Source organism: Pseudophryne corroboree, chromosome 8 (assembly GCF_028390025.1).
Source record: "Pseudophryne corroboree isolate aPseCor3 chromosome 8, aPseCor3.hap2, whole genome shotgun sequence".
Lineage (NCBI taxonomy): Eukaryota > Metazoa > Chordata > Amphibia > Anura > Myobatrachidae > Pseudophryne > Pseudophryne corroboree.
Window position 1 is genome coordinate 74,183,773 of NC_086451.1, and position 12,766 is coordinate 74,196,538.

Sequence of the window (12,766 nt, forward strand, 5' to 3'; positions counted from 1 at the left end):
GGACTTGATCTGGCACCCCCCTACGGCCTAATTGAGCAATTGGAAGCTTCCAATTAGCTTAATTAGTCAGTCATTTCTCACCTCCTGAAGCGGTGTCTTCTTCATCCAGTGCCGGGACCCAGTTTTCTGCAGCAGTGATGTCCGCAATTGATGTCTCTGGACGCCAGGAACTTGTCCTGTTCCATGCAGTTGATGACTGACTTCATGAATTCCATCTTGAACTTGCCATCGTTTTTGGAATTTAAGGTTTTGAATTGATCAAATGGAATGGTCTGGTTTTGAACTGGAGCGTGATCTAAACTTTCTATTTTTCCCACAACTGGAAATGAGGGAGGGGATGGCTTGTTTTGTCTCCAGGAAGACCAGTGATGAAAAAATGCCTGGGCAGGGACTTCAGATCTATGATGTATCCCCAACTTACGATACCTCTTATCCAGGCATCTGTTGTGGGACTGAACCACTGGCATATCTAAGCAGATGGACTCCCAATACATAATGGTCTGAACGGAGGAAAACTTATCACCCTTTGGTCTGGGATATTAACAAGGAGTAAGGAACTCTTTGTCCCTGAGGCCTCGTAAGTTTTGTCACGTTCTGGACCAAACAATACCTCCTCAGAGTCCCCTTCTACTCAGCTCAGAGGAGGATTTACCACAAGGCAATCAAAGCAGCTGCTTAGGGCCCTGTTGGTCTCAGAGGGCCCTGCTTGTCCCAGGTGGCCCGCCGACAAGACTGTATAAAGGGCATTTCTGGCAGACCATGAGCTTCACCAAAATTGTCGGACAGCTGAGCTGGCTGAATACTCCCAGCAGGCTGTCAGTTATTAGACAGCTGTTGGGTGCTGGCTCCAGCACATGCCTGTGTCTCCAGTCCTGCAGCACTGTGTGTGTGACCAGTCATTACACACGTGTGTATGACGTCAGATGCTTAGAGAGAGGAGCTGGGATGTGCACAGAAAAAAAAAAAACAGGTCTTCCACCTACTTCAAATTCCAATCAGGTGTGAGTGAGGGATGATGGGGGGAGGAATGTTGGGGGGGTAGACAGTGAGGATTGTTTGAGGAAGGGGGACCCCAAATAGATGTCTTGCTTAGGGCCCCATGAGGTCTAAATCCGCCTCTGACTCAGCTGCCTCATATGTACAAGCCAGGGGGTCTAGCATGCTGAAATTGCAGAAGGCAGGTACTCTGAGGCCACATGTATATGTTCCATTTCAGATTCTAGACCATCTGCCAATCATTCCGACCAAGTCTTCACCGCTTTATTAATCCAAGCCAAATCTAAACAGGGTCTAAGGTTGGATCCCTACTGTAGCTTAAATAGTCTTATGGGTAGCTTCAATATCAATTCTGTCCCTTAAGTTGGCAATATTAGTAATGGGAATGGTGGTATTATATAGAGAACTAGGGAAACCACCTAAAGATGTGTACACACGGTGAGATCCTTGCTATGGCCGATTTTGACTATGCAATTTCCCTTGAACTCCCAGGAGCCCAGCAGCACCGGTTTTGACTAACTTTTCTTGAGATATTGACTATGTGTGCTTACGATTTTGGCTTATGTGAGATTTTGGCTTATGTGAGATGTCATTGACATGTGAGATGAACTAGATAGTACCCTGAACTAGCAAGGATTGACTTGCCTGCACAGTCTATCTTTTCTTGCGATGCCAACCTGGTGGGACCGCGCATCGGGATCGCAAGGTGACTTTCACCTTGCGATCTGCACTAACTTTTCTTGCGATTTTGACTATATAGTCAAAATTGAAAGAAAATATCTCACCATGTGTACACACCTTAAGATGCAGACTCCAATTTCATTGCTAGGGAGAACATATAGGGACTGCAATCTGCGGCAGACCTGAAATCTGTGATTATTCTTAATGTAGACATTATTTTTAGCAGATCCTCCAATTGGCAGAAGAAGGGACTGAAACTGTCTGTATGTGCCCAAGCTCCTGCCACTGTATTCTATACCGGTAAAGGAATACAGGTCACCTCAGTCTACTCCTGCACTGGCTGAGGCTTGTCATTACCCCTCTCTGTCTCATACGCCCCCTAGTGGCTAACTGGGTCTTGTGGTGCTACATCTATTCTGACTACCTTATAGTGACAGCCATTGTGGCATGACCCAACTCTCACTGCGCCCGCATTCAGATGGGAAAGACTTTATGAAATTATGATATAGAATGTCCAGTGTGCTACATATGCTAAAAGAGAGAAATATGAAAGCTTTAAGACATGAGAATAAGGGGGCATAGGGGTCATTATTACACTTGTATGTTTAGAGGAGCTGTCCTGTTACACAGGAGAAGAGTCATTTTGTTTTAGCAGTTAGAAAATGTAACAAAGGAGATTTGAGCACATATACAATTGGTGATTAATTATTTCACATATAGAAGTACATATAAAAACATGCACAATGGATAAAAGAAATTGCTTTAAGCACACCTATGAGGCAGATATATATGTATATCGAAGTTGAGTTGAAGAAATTGTCCATAGCAACAAGCACTTGAATAAGTAAGCAAATATCACAGTTAATGACAGCCAGTGTTATGCTCCACCTCTGTAGATAGCCTGGTATAATATGCTCACCACTAACAGAGATTCTATGCAAAGCTTTGGATTTACAAATATAGGGTGGTGTCTGGTGTCCACTTTATACTATGGGATGACAAAGAGCTTGATGTTCACACTGCCAGAAATCTCCAAAGGCATGGCATGGCTCACCGGGCAGAAGCTGGGGAGGGAGGACGCGGCTGTGATCTCATGCGGTACCGCTTCTGTGCAGCCGTATTCTCAATGAGAGGCGCTTGTATGCTACGGATTACAGTCTGCTTCTCCACGGAAGAGGTTCCTTAACGCATTTCCCCGCTGTCCACGTATAGCGGTTTAATCAGAAGGAGTATAGTAGTGTCAGTTGGACCTGATATTTAAATGGACAGGTAGCCAATCCCTCAGATCCATCAGTCATATGTTTAAGTGTGCTCAGGTGTGCATCTACTGATAAAATTAGTACTCAGTATTACAAATCGCTCAGTATTACAGATGCACACCTGAGCACATAGTAAAATGACGAGTCTTTCCAGATTCAGCAGATCTGTATTTGCTGAAAATGATCTGCAAATCACTGCAATATATCTGCAATGTATGGGAACAGATTGGTGGATTGGAGAATCATTAAATTGGGGAGGTGAGGAAATCACTGAATGTTTGATCTTTTATTTTTGTGATTGATGTACTACACGGGAGCCTTAGCTGCACACTAGCTCTATGCCCAGCCTCACACACTATAAATCGAATCTATCTGTCTATCTATCTATCTATCTATCTATCTATCTATCTATCTATCTATCTATCTATCTATCTATCTCTATGGTAGAGTGACCATATTATCCCTTTTACCTGGGACTTCAAGCCTACATTTCAGCTAGTTTTAATCAGCCACAGAACCTGTGTAATCCATGAGCGTCCCAGGTAAAAGGGATAATATGGTCACTCTATATATGGAAGCAATGGGAGTATGGCGCCACATGTGAATGTGAGTAGACTATATAAGTGGTCACTCTTTTGACCAAAACAGACACTCCCTTACTTTTATAGGGTGTCTTCGAGTCCCTAAGTATTTAGCATAGGTAAGATGCTACTTAAACAAGAAATGGGGATGGGGGGATAGGGGTGTCAGCGACCAACGGCGTCTGATTTACCATTCCTGAGGAAATAACAGCTGCAGTGCAATAAAGGAAAAGGTGGTAATGGCTATGATAAAAAAATTTGAACAAATTTATTTCCAAAGATACATATGATACACTTTTATAAAAATACACAAAATACATAAAAATAGACAAAAAAATATATATATATTTTTTTAACAACTCAAATAATTTAAAATGAGAGGTTTTAGCTTATCTTATTTGTCGAGAGTCAGTGAGGTACCTCCAACGCGTTTCGTCTGTCTGGCTTCATCAAGGGGTAAGACAGACAAAACGCATTGGGTGTACCTCACTGACTCTCCACAAATAAGATAAGCTAAAACTTCTCATTTTTAATTATTTCCAGTTGTTGACATTTTTTTTTTGTATTTTGTTTCTATTTTTAAGATCTTTTAGGTCTTTTGTGTATTTTAAAAAAAAATGTATCATATGTTTCTTTGGAAATAAATTTGTTCAAATTTTTTATCATAGCTATTACCACCTTATCCTTTATTGCACTGCAGCTGTTATTTCCTCAGGAATAGTAAATCAGACACCATTGGTCATTGACACCCCTATCCCCCCCACCTCCATACATATCTCCTATATAATAGCCCAGATCTGTGACTCTGTGCCTGGGCCTCTAACGCTGGGCGGAGTCACAGCGCTGGCCAATTATATAGGAGGTTTGTGTGATGTCCCAGCGGTGCTGTACAGGGGGAGGGCTGACGTTACACATACCACACATCCGCCATCACCCCGCCTCCAATTACCCCCCAACAAACAATTCCGACCTGAACCCCCTGCACCGCCCCGTCCTCCTCACCCGTCCATTTCACACCGCTCCACCACATGAGCGGCTGATCAGTGGTGTGTGGTGCCAGGCGCCGGTAACAGCCGCCCGCCTCCGTCCCTCTCTCGGCCTGCCTGCTGTTGCTGCCTGTGTGCCCGATGGGCGCCGCCCGTCACTCACGGCAGCTGTGTCTTCGCCGCCGCCCGCTCCTATGGGGTAACCTCCAAAGTCGCTCTCCCTGCTCTGGACACACACTGATCACAGCACAGCTGTGCGTCCTCCTGCCTCCCAGTCCTCCCACGAAGCCAGGTAATGGGGAGGCTGGAGACAGACCGTGTAGGATGTGCTGACGAGGGGGAGCTGGAGCAGCACTATAACAGAAAGTATGTGCCTCTGAATGGCTGCCAGCTCCCCCTGTATAGTGTGTGTCAGTGTGCTCCTGTACACCCTCCCCTCCCTCACCCGCAGTGCCTCCGGACCCCCTCCACCATCCACTGCACCCCCCAACATGCCTCTCCGCCACCCCCCCCCCCCTCGCACACCCACCTCCCCCACCCGCCCCTCAGCCACCACCCACGGGCATACACACACACACAGTGGGGCACTAAAGTATTTGGACAGCCACCGATTGTGCAAGTTGACCCACTTAAAAAGATGAGAGAGGTCAGTAATTTCCATCATAGGTACTCTTCAACTGTGAGAGACAGAATCTGAAAAACAAAACCACACATTGTATGATTTTTAAACAATTTACTTGTATATTCTTGCGAAAAATAAATATTTGGACAATCAAAAAGTTTAACTCAATACTTTGTAATATAACCTTGGTTGGCAATTACAGAGGTCAAACGTTTCCTGTAGTTCTTGACCAGGTTTCCACACACTGTAGCAGGTATTTTGACCCACTCTTCCATGCAGATCTTCTCTAGATCTGTCATGTTTTGGGGCTGTCGCCGGGCAACATGGACTTTCAACTCCCTCCACAGATTTTCTATTGGGTTGAGGTCTGGAGACTGGCTAGGCCACTCCAGAACTAGGGCCGGTTCTGGGCCGTTTTGCGCCCGGGCAGGAAATAGGGGCGTGGCTTCATACAGGTGGCGTGGTCAGTTATGCCCCCTGTACTGTAGTAGCGCCGCTGAAATGCTGTGTGCTGCGCGATGACGCGTCTAGTTCCCTTCGTGGAGAGGACCTTTGCTGTGCGGTGCGCGATGACGTCCTCTCCACGAACGGAAAGTAGACGCTACGCATCTAGTTCCCTTCACAGCGGGACACAGCGGGCAGCGGATCTTGCCATGGTGCGGCGCCCTCCGTATGGCATCGGCGCCCTCCGGAAGGCGGCGCCCTGGGCAAAAGTCCTGCTTGCCCGTGGCAAGATCCGCTACTGTCCAGTACCTTGAAATGCTTCTTACGGTGCCACTCCTTAGTTGCCCGAGCGGTGTGTTTGCGGTCATTGTCATGCTGGAAGACCCAGCAACGTTCCATCTTCAATGCTCTTACTGAGGGAAGGAGGTTTTTGGCCAAAATCTCACGATACATGGCCCCATTCATCCTCTCCTTAATATGGATCAGTCGTCCTGTCCCCTTTGCAGAAAAGCAGCCCAAAAGCATGATGTTTCTACCCCCATGCTTCACAGTGGGTATGGTGCTCTTGGGATGCCATTCATCATTCTTCTCCCTCCAAACACGGCGAGTGGAGTTTATACCAAAAAGTTCGATTTTGTTCTCATCTGACCACATTATATTCTCCCAATCCTCCTCTGGAACATCCAGATGGTCAGTGTCAAACTTTAGACGGGCCTGGACATGTGCTGGCTTAAGCAGGGGGAACTTTCGGGCGCTGCAGGATTTCAATCCATGACGATGTAGTGTGTTACTAATGTTAACCTTTGTGACTGTGGTCCCAGCTCTCTTGAGGTCATTGACCAGGTCCCCCCGTGTAGTTCTGGGCTGATTCCTCGCTGTTCTCAAGATCATTGATACCCCTCGAGGTGAGATCTTGCATGGAGCCCCAGGTCGAGGGCGATTGTCAGTGATCTTGTATTTCTTCCATTTTTTAATAATTGCGCCAACAGTTGATTTATTCTCACCAAGCTGCTTGCCTATTGTCGAGTAGCTCATCCCAGCCTTGTGCACCTCTACAATTTTGTCCCTGGTGTCTTTAGACAGCTCTCTGGTCTTGGCCATGGTGGAGAGGTAGCAGTCTGACTGTTTGAAGGTGTGGACAGGTGTCTTTTATACAGATAACCAGTTCGGGTTCACTACGATATGCCGGCGGTCGGGCTCCCGGCGACCAGCATACCGGCGCCGGGAGCCCGACCGCCGGCTTACCGACAGTGTGGCGAGCGCAAATGAGCCCATTGCGGGCTCGCTGCGCATGCCACGCTATTTTATTCTCCCTCCAGGGGGCATACTGAAGACCACCCACCAGTTCAAACAGGTGCCATTAATACAGGTAACGAGTGGAGGATAGAAGAGCTTCTTAAAGAAGAAGTAACAGGTCTGTGAGAGCCAGAAATCTTGCTGCTTGGTAGGGGTCCAAATATTTATTTTCCACAAGAATATACAAGTAAATTGTTTAAAAATCATACAATGTGATTTCCTGGTTGGTTTTTTTTTTGTTCAGATTCTGTCTCTCACAGTTGAAGTGTACCTATGATGGAAATTACAGACCTCTCTCATCTTTTTAAATGGGTCAACTTGCACAATCGGTGGCTGTCCAAATACTTTTTTGCCCCACTGTATATACATACATACATACATACATACACACACACACACACACACACACACACACACACACACACACACACAAAAACCATCCGTGATTTATGGGTACTGTTCCTACACAATACACTAGTGCTGAGGATTTGGGTGCACACAGAAACCAAGGCTAATTTAGGACCTATTGAGCTGCCTTCTCTATTCAGTTACTGAACCAGTAGAGGATGGCGATGTAGACTGGTGATAATACAATGGGGGTTATGCCCAGTGCTCTGAGCACCAACACGAACTGGCAATAGGGTGTGAGGGATTATGAAATAAATCATGGATGGGTGCCAGTTTGTTACAACCAGATATTGTATTTCAAAGTGCACAGGGAAAGGGGAGGAAGGGTAGAGGAGATTTGTGGGTCCAGTTGGAGGAATTAGAGGCAAGAGCTGGATAGAAAGTTTTGGGGTGGAAAGAGGAGGGTGGGTAGATTCTGGGGAGTGTACAGGGCTCAGAGTTGGGTGACATGTCACCAGCAGCCATGAGAAGGTGCAGGGTGAGATAGAGGACATGCCTGTATGAAGTGTGGGTGTGAGGGGTTTCTACTTATGTAGGTCTGAGACACTGGCGTATCTATAATGGGTGCAGTGTGTGCGGTGCACACGGCCCCTGGGTCCAGAGGGGGCCCACACCGCACACACTGCACCCATTTCTTCTATACTTACCTTTCCGGTGTCCATCGGCGACTGTGTGTGGGCCCCCTCCTCTACCGTAGCCATCACCGCCTGTTATGCACACCAGTGCCTGCAGGAAAGTACTGGTGTCAGGACTGTTATGCACTCCAGTGCCTGCAGGAATGTACTGGTGTTTGAACTGTTATGCAAAACAAATGGACTCACAGACAGACTAGGGAATATGACATAACGTACACAGAAGGTGGTAGGGTAACAAAATACACACAACGTGAACAGAGAAGCCCAGAGGCTAAGGAACTGGGTATCTCCCTTGTATTAGAACTGCTCAGATGTGAAAAGCAAGATGTTGTGTTTTAATACATAGAAAACCCGAAATGCTGTTGCTAAGGGCAACAGCAAAACCCTAAAGGGTTACCAACGGGTGTGGCAGTAAACTCCTTGGTCAGAGATGGAATGATAGACACAAGGAGATTCTCCACAATCCTAATTCTCACTTGCAGTGCACAGGTTCGGTTTACTGCCACTAAACTGACCCCTGACACCTAGCACAGTGAGACAGGATTAGACAGGCAAGTCTTAGAATACAGCCGCAAACTTGCTAAGTTCACAGAGTAGTAACAGAACCCCAGCAAGCTAAACGACTGACTCCAGTCTTACTGCTAGGTCTGGATTGGCAGAGTGTAATACCAAATCCCCAGGCCTATTTGCAGTAAGCAACAAACAAATACAAAGCTACACAGTACTGGCTAACTTTCAGAAACTGACTAACCAACAAAGATTCAGCAGCATCTGCTTACCCTGAAAAGAGGCCTTATAAAGCAGGTGCTGTCCACGCCCCACTCAGACCTCACAGACTGTGAGCACAAAAACCAGCACCGGATCCCCTGCCATGCACAGAGCCTATAACCACTGCACAGCAAAAGACCCGAACCGGAGTATCAGCTGCGCTCAGGTTACTCCGCTAGCACTTGTCTCCCGGTTGCCATGACGACGTGGCAGCACAGGGCAGGAGACCCTAACAGTACCCCCCCTCTGACGAGGGGTCAAAGAACCCCTACCACCGGGTTTATCGGGGAACTGCGAGAAGAAAGAGCGTATCAGTCTGGGGGCATGAAGATCACAACTGCGCACCCACGACCGCTCCTCCGGGCCATACCCCTTCCAGTGCACCAAAAATGACAGCCGACCCCGAACCACCTTGGAGTCAAGAATCCTTTCAACAACAAACTCCCTCTGGCCACGTATCAGAAGAGGGGAAGGTCTTCCACTGGAAGAAGGATTACTAATCGCCCGTTTTAAAAGGGAACAATGAAATGTTTTATTGATACCCAAAGAACGGGGCAGATCTAACTGAAATGCCACCGGATTGATAACCCTGGTGATCTTATAAGGGCCGATGAACCGGGGGCCTAACTTATGAGATGGCTGTCTCAACTTCAAATTCTTGGTAGACAACCAGACGAAGTCTCCTAATTTGAAGCTGCAGGGTCTTTTCCGCTTATCAAAAACCCTTTTGGTCACTAATGACACAGACACAAGGGCTTTCTTCACTTTCCGCCAAATACCTCTAAGGACCGAAACCACAGAGGAACCACCAGGCGTGGAGTCCAGGGGGTCAAAAGAATTGGCCTTAGGATGATGCCCATACACACAAAGGAAGGGAGAGATCCCTGTAGCAGAGTGAGCCGCGTTGTTATAGGCAAACTCCGCCATGGACAGATGAGCAACCCAGTCAGTCTGACACTTGGAGACATAACACCTGAGGAACTGCTCCAAGGACTGGTTCACCCTTTCAGTCTGCCCATTAGACTGCGGATGGTAGCCCGACGACAAGCTGACAGAAATCTGGAGATCGGAACAAAATGCCCTCCAGAATTTGGCCACAAACTGGGATCCGCGGTCAGAGACCACATCAAGTGGCAACCCGTGGAGACGCACAACATGCAGCATAAATAATTCAGACAGGCGTCTGGCCGATGGCAGCCCAACCAGTGGAACGAAGTGCGCCATCTTCGAAAACCTGTCAACGACAACCCAGATGGCTGTCATCCCCGAGGATTTGGGCAAGTCCACCACAAAATCCATTGAAATGTGGGTCCATGGCTTAGATGGGATAGAGAGTGGATGTAGTGGGCCAACAGGAACCCCTCTAGGAGTCTTATTTCGGGCACAGATGTCACATGCCCGAACCCACTGATCCACATCCTTAGCCACCGAGGGCCACCACACCGCCCTAGATAGCAACTCCCGAGTTCTGGCAATACCCGGGTGACCTGCAGACTTCTTGGCATGGAATTCCAGGAACACTCGCTGTCTTAACCTAGGAGGCAAAAACAAAAGACCTACCGGAAGGTCTGGAGGAGCCTGCTCCTGTGCTCTAAGGACTAATGATAAGAGGTCCTGGGTAATGCCCACTTTAATACATGATGGGGAAACAATGGGCAACGGCTCCTCGGTGGTCTCCTGGATTGGAGCAAAACTCCGCGAGAGCGCATCAGCCTTGATGTTTTTTGACCCAGGGCGATATGTTATCAAAAAATTAAAGCGAGCAAAAAACAAAGCCCATCGTGCCTGCCTGGCATTGAGACGCTTCGCTGACTCTAAATATGCCAGATTCTTATGGTCAGTGAGAATTGAGACCACAAACTTAGCCCCCTCAAGCCAGTGTCTCCACTCCTCGAGTGCATCCTTAATAGCCAACAATTCCCGGTTACCCACGTCATAATTCATCTCGGCAGGCGAAAATTTACGGGAAAAGTAAGCACAGGGATGAAGGCGATTATCTGACACTCCCATCTGAGAAAGCACTGCCCCAATACCCATCTCAGAGGCATCCACCTCCACCACAAAAGGACGCTCTGGATCTGGGTGTCGCAGCACCTTGGCCGAAACAAATGCCCTTTTGAGACGGGCAAAAGCCGCTTTAGCCTCACAAGACCAGTGAGCAACATCCGCCCCTTTCTTAGTGAGTGCCACCAAGGGCGCCACTATAGACGAAAATCCAGCGATAAATCGTCTATAAAAATTCGCAAAGCCCAGGAAACGCTGAAGCGCCTTCAAACTAGTGGGCTGCACCCAATCCAGGACTGCCTGTACCTTGGAACCCTCCATTTGGAAACCTTCTGGGGAGATAATATATCCTAGAAATGCGATTTGCTGAACTTCAAATTCGCACTTCTCCAGCTTCGCCCCAAGCCGGTGGTCTCTGAGTTTCTGGAGGACTAAGCGTACATGCTTCCGATGTTCCTCCAGGGAATGGGAGAAGATTAGGATGTCATCTAAGTATACAACTAAGAATCTATCCAAATATTCCCTGAGCACATCATTCATGAAATCCTGGAAGACTGCCGGGGCATTACAGAGCCCAAAAGGCATCACCAAATATTCATAATGCCCCGAGTGGGTATTAAAGGCAGTCTTCCATTCATCCCCCTCTCTTATTCGGATTAGATTGTACGCACCGCGTAGGTCAATCTTAGAAAAAATGGTGGCAGTACGAAGCTGGTCAAACAAGACCGAAATGAGAGGCAGTGGGTATGAGTTTTTAATCGTGATACGGTTCAATTCCCTGAAGTCGATGCAGGGTCGCAACGAACCGTCCTTTTTACCCACGAAGAAGAACCCCGACCCAACTGGAGACTGTGAAGGTCTGATAAATCCCTTAGCCAAGTTCTCCTGAATGTACTCTGCCATAGCCTGAGTCTCAGGACGTGACAGGGAGTACAACCTGCTATTGGGAAGCTTAGCATTTGGCAACAAATCAATGGCACAGTCATAGGAGCGATGGGGAGGTAGTACCTCTGCAACTTTTTTGGAGAACACGTCCGCAAAATCTGCATAACACCCTGGCAATCCTGGCAAACTTAGCTGCGAGAACCTGACTGGAAGGCTCAAGCAACTCCTGAAACAATCAGTACTCCAACTAAGAATCTCCCCAGAGACCCAGTCAAATTGAGGATTGTGGGCCCTTAACCAGGGTAACCCCAACACCAATGGGGCAAAAGTACAGACAGTCACATAAAAGGACAATTTTTCAGAGTGTGTGGCTCCAATAAACAAAGAAATCTGGCTAGTGCAAGAGGTAATTTTACCTTGGGATAATGGTTCCCCGTTTAACCCACAAATCTCAATTTCCGATGCCAAGGGTACTAAGGGAACAGAGTGTTTCAGGGCGAATTGGCGGTCCATAAAAACCCCGTCGGCCCCACTGTCCACAAAGGCCTCAGTCTTGACAGTTTGACCGAGGATCTTCAAGGTCCCCGGAATGATAAAAGTCTTCTTGGGAAATTCTGACTTCTGGCCTGACAGGATATTTCCCATCACCCTCAGGCCCTGAAGTTTTCCGGCTTTTCTGGGCATGATACTACCACATGACCTTTATTCCCACAGTACAAACACAACCCCTGCTGTCTCCTCCGCATCTTCTCACGCGAGGAGAGGCGGGTAGCCCCAATCTGCATAGGCTCCTCGGAAAATTCCTCAGAGTCTGAGGTTCCCTTGGGAAGGAAGGAAATCTCAGTCTCCCTTTCAAGCCTACGCTCTCTCAGCCGTCTATCCACCCGGATGGATAACTGCATGAGCTGATCCAAGCTATCAGGCAAGGGATGTTGTACCAGTTGGTCCTTTATCTGGTTAGAAAGACCTCTTCGGTACTGGTGTCTCAGGGCTGGGTCATTCCACTGGGTATCATGGGCCAACCTCCGAAACTCCGTACAGTAAACCTCAACTGGCCTTCGCCCTTGCTTAAGGATCGAAATCTGAGCCTCGGCTGAGGCCGTCTTGTCAGGGTCATCATACAACATGCCCAGTGCCGTAAAAAAAACATCAACACTTTTAAGCGACGGACAGTCAGGCTGCAACCCATATGCCCAGACCT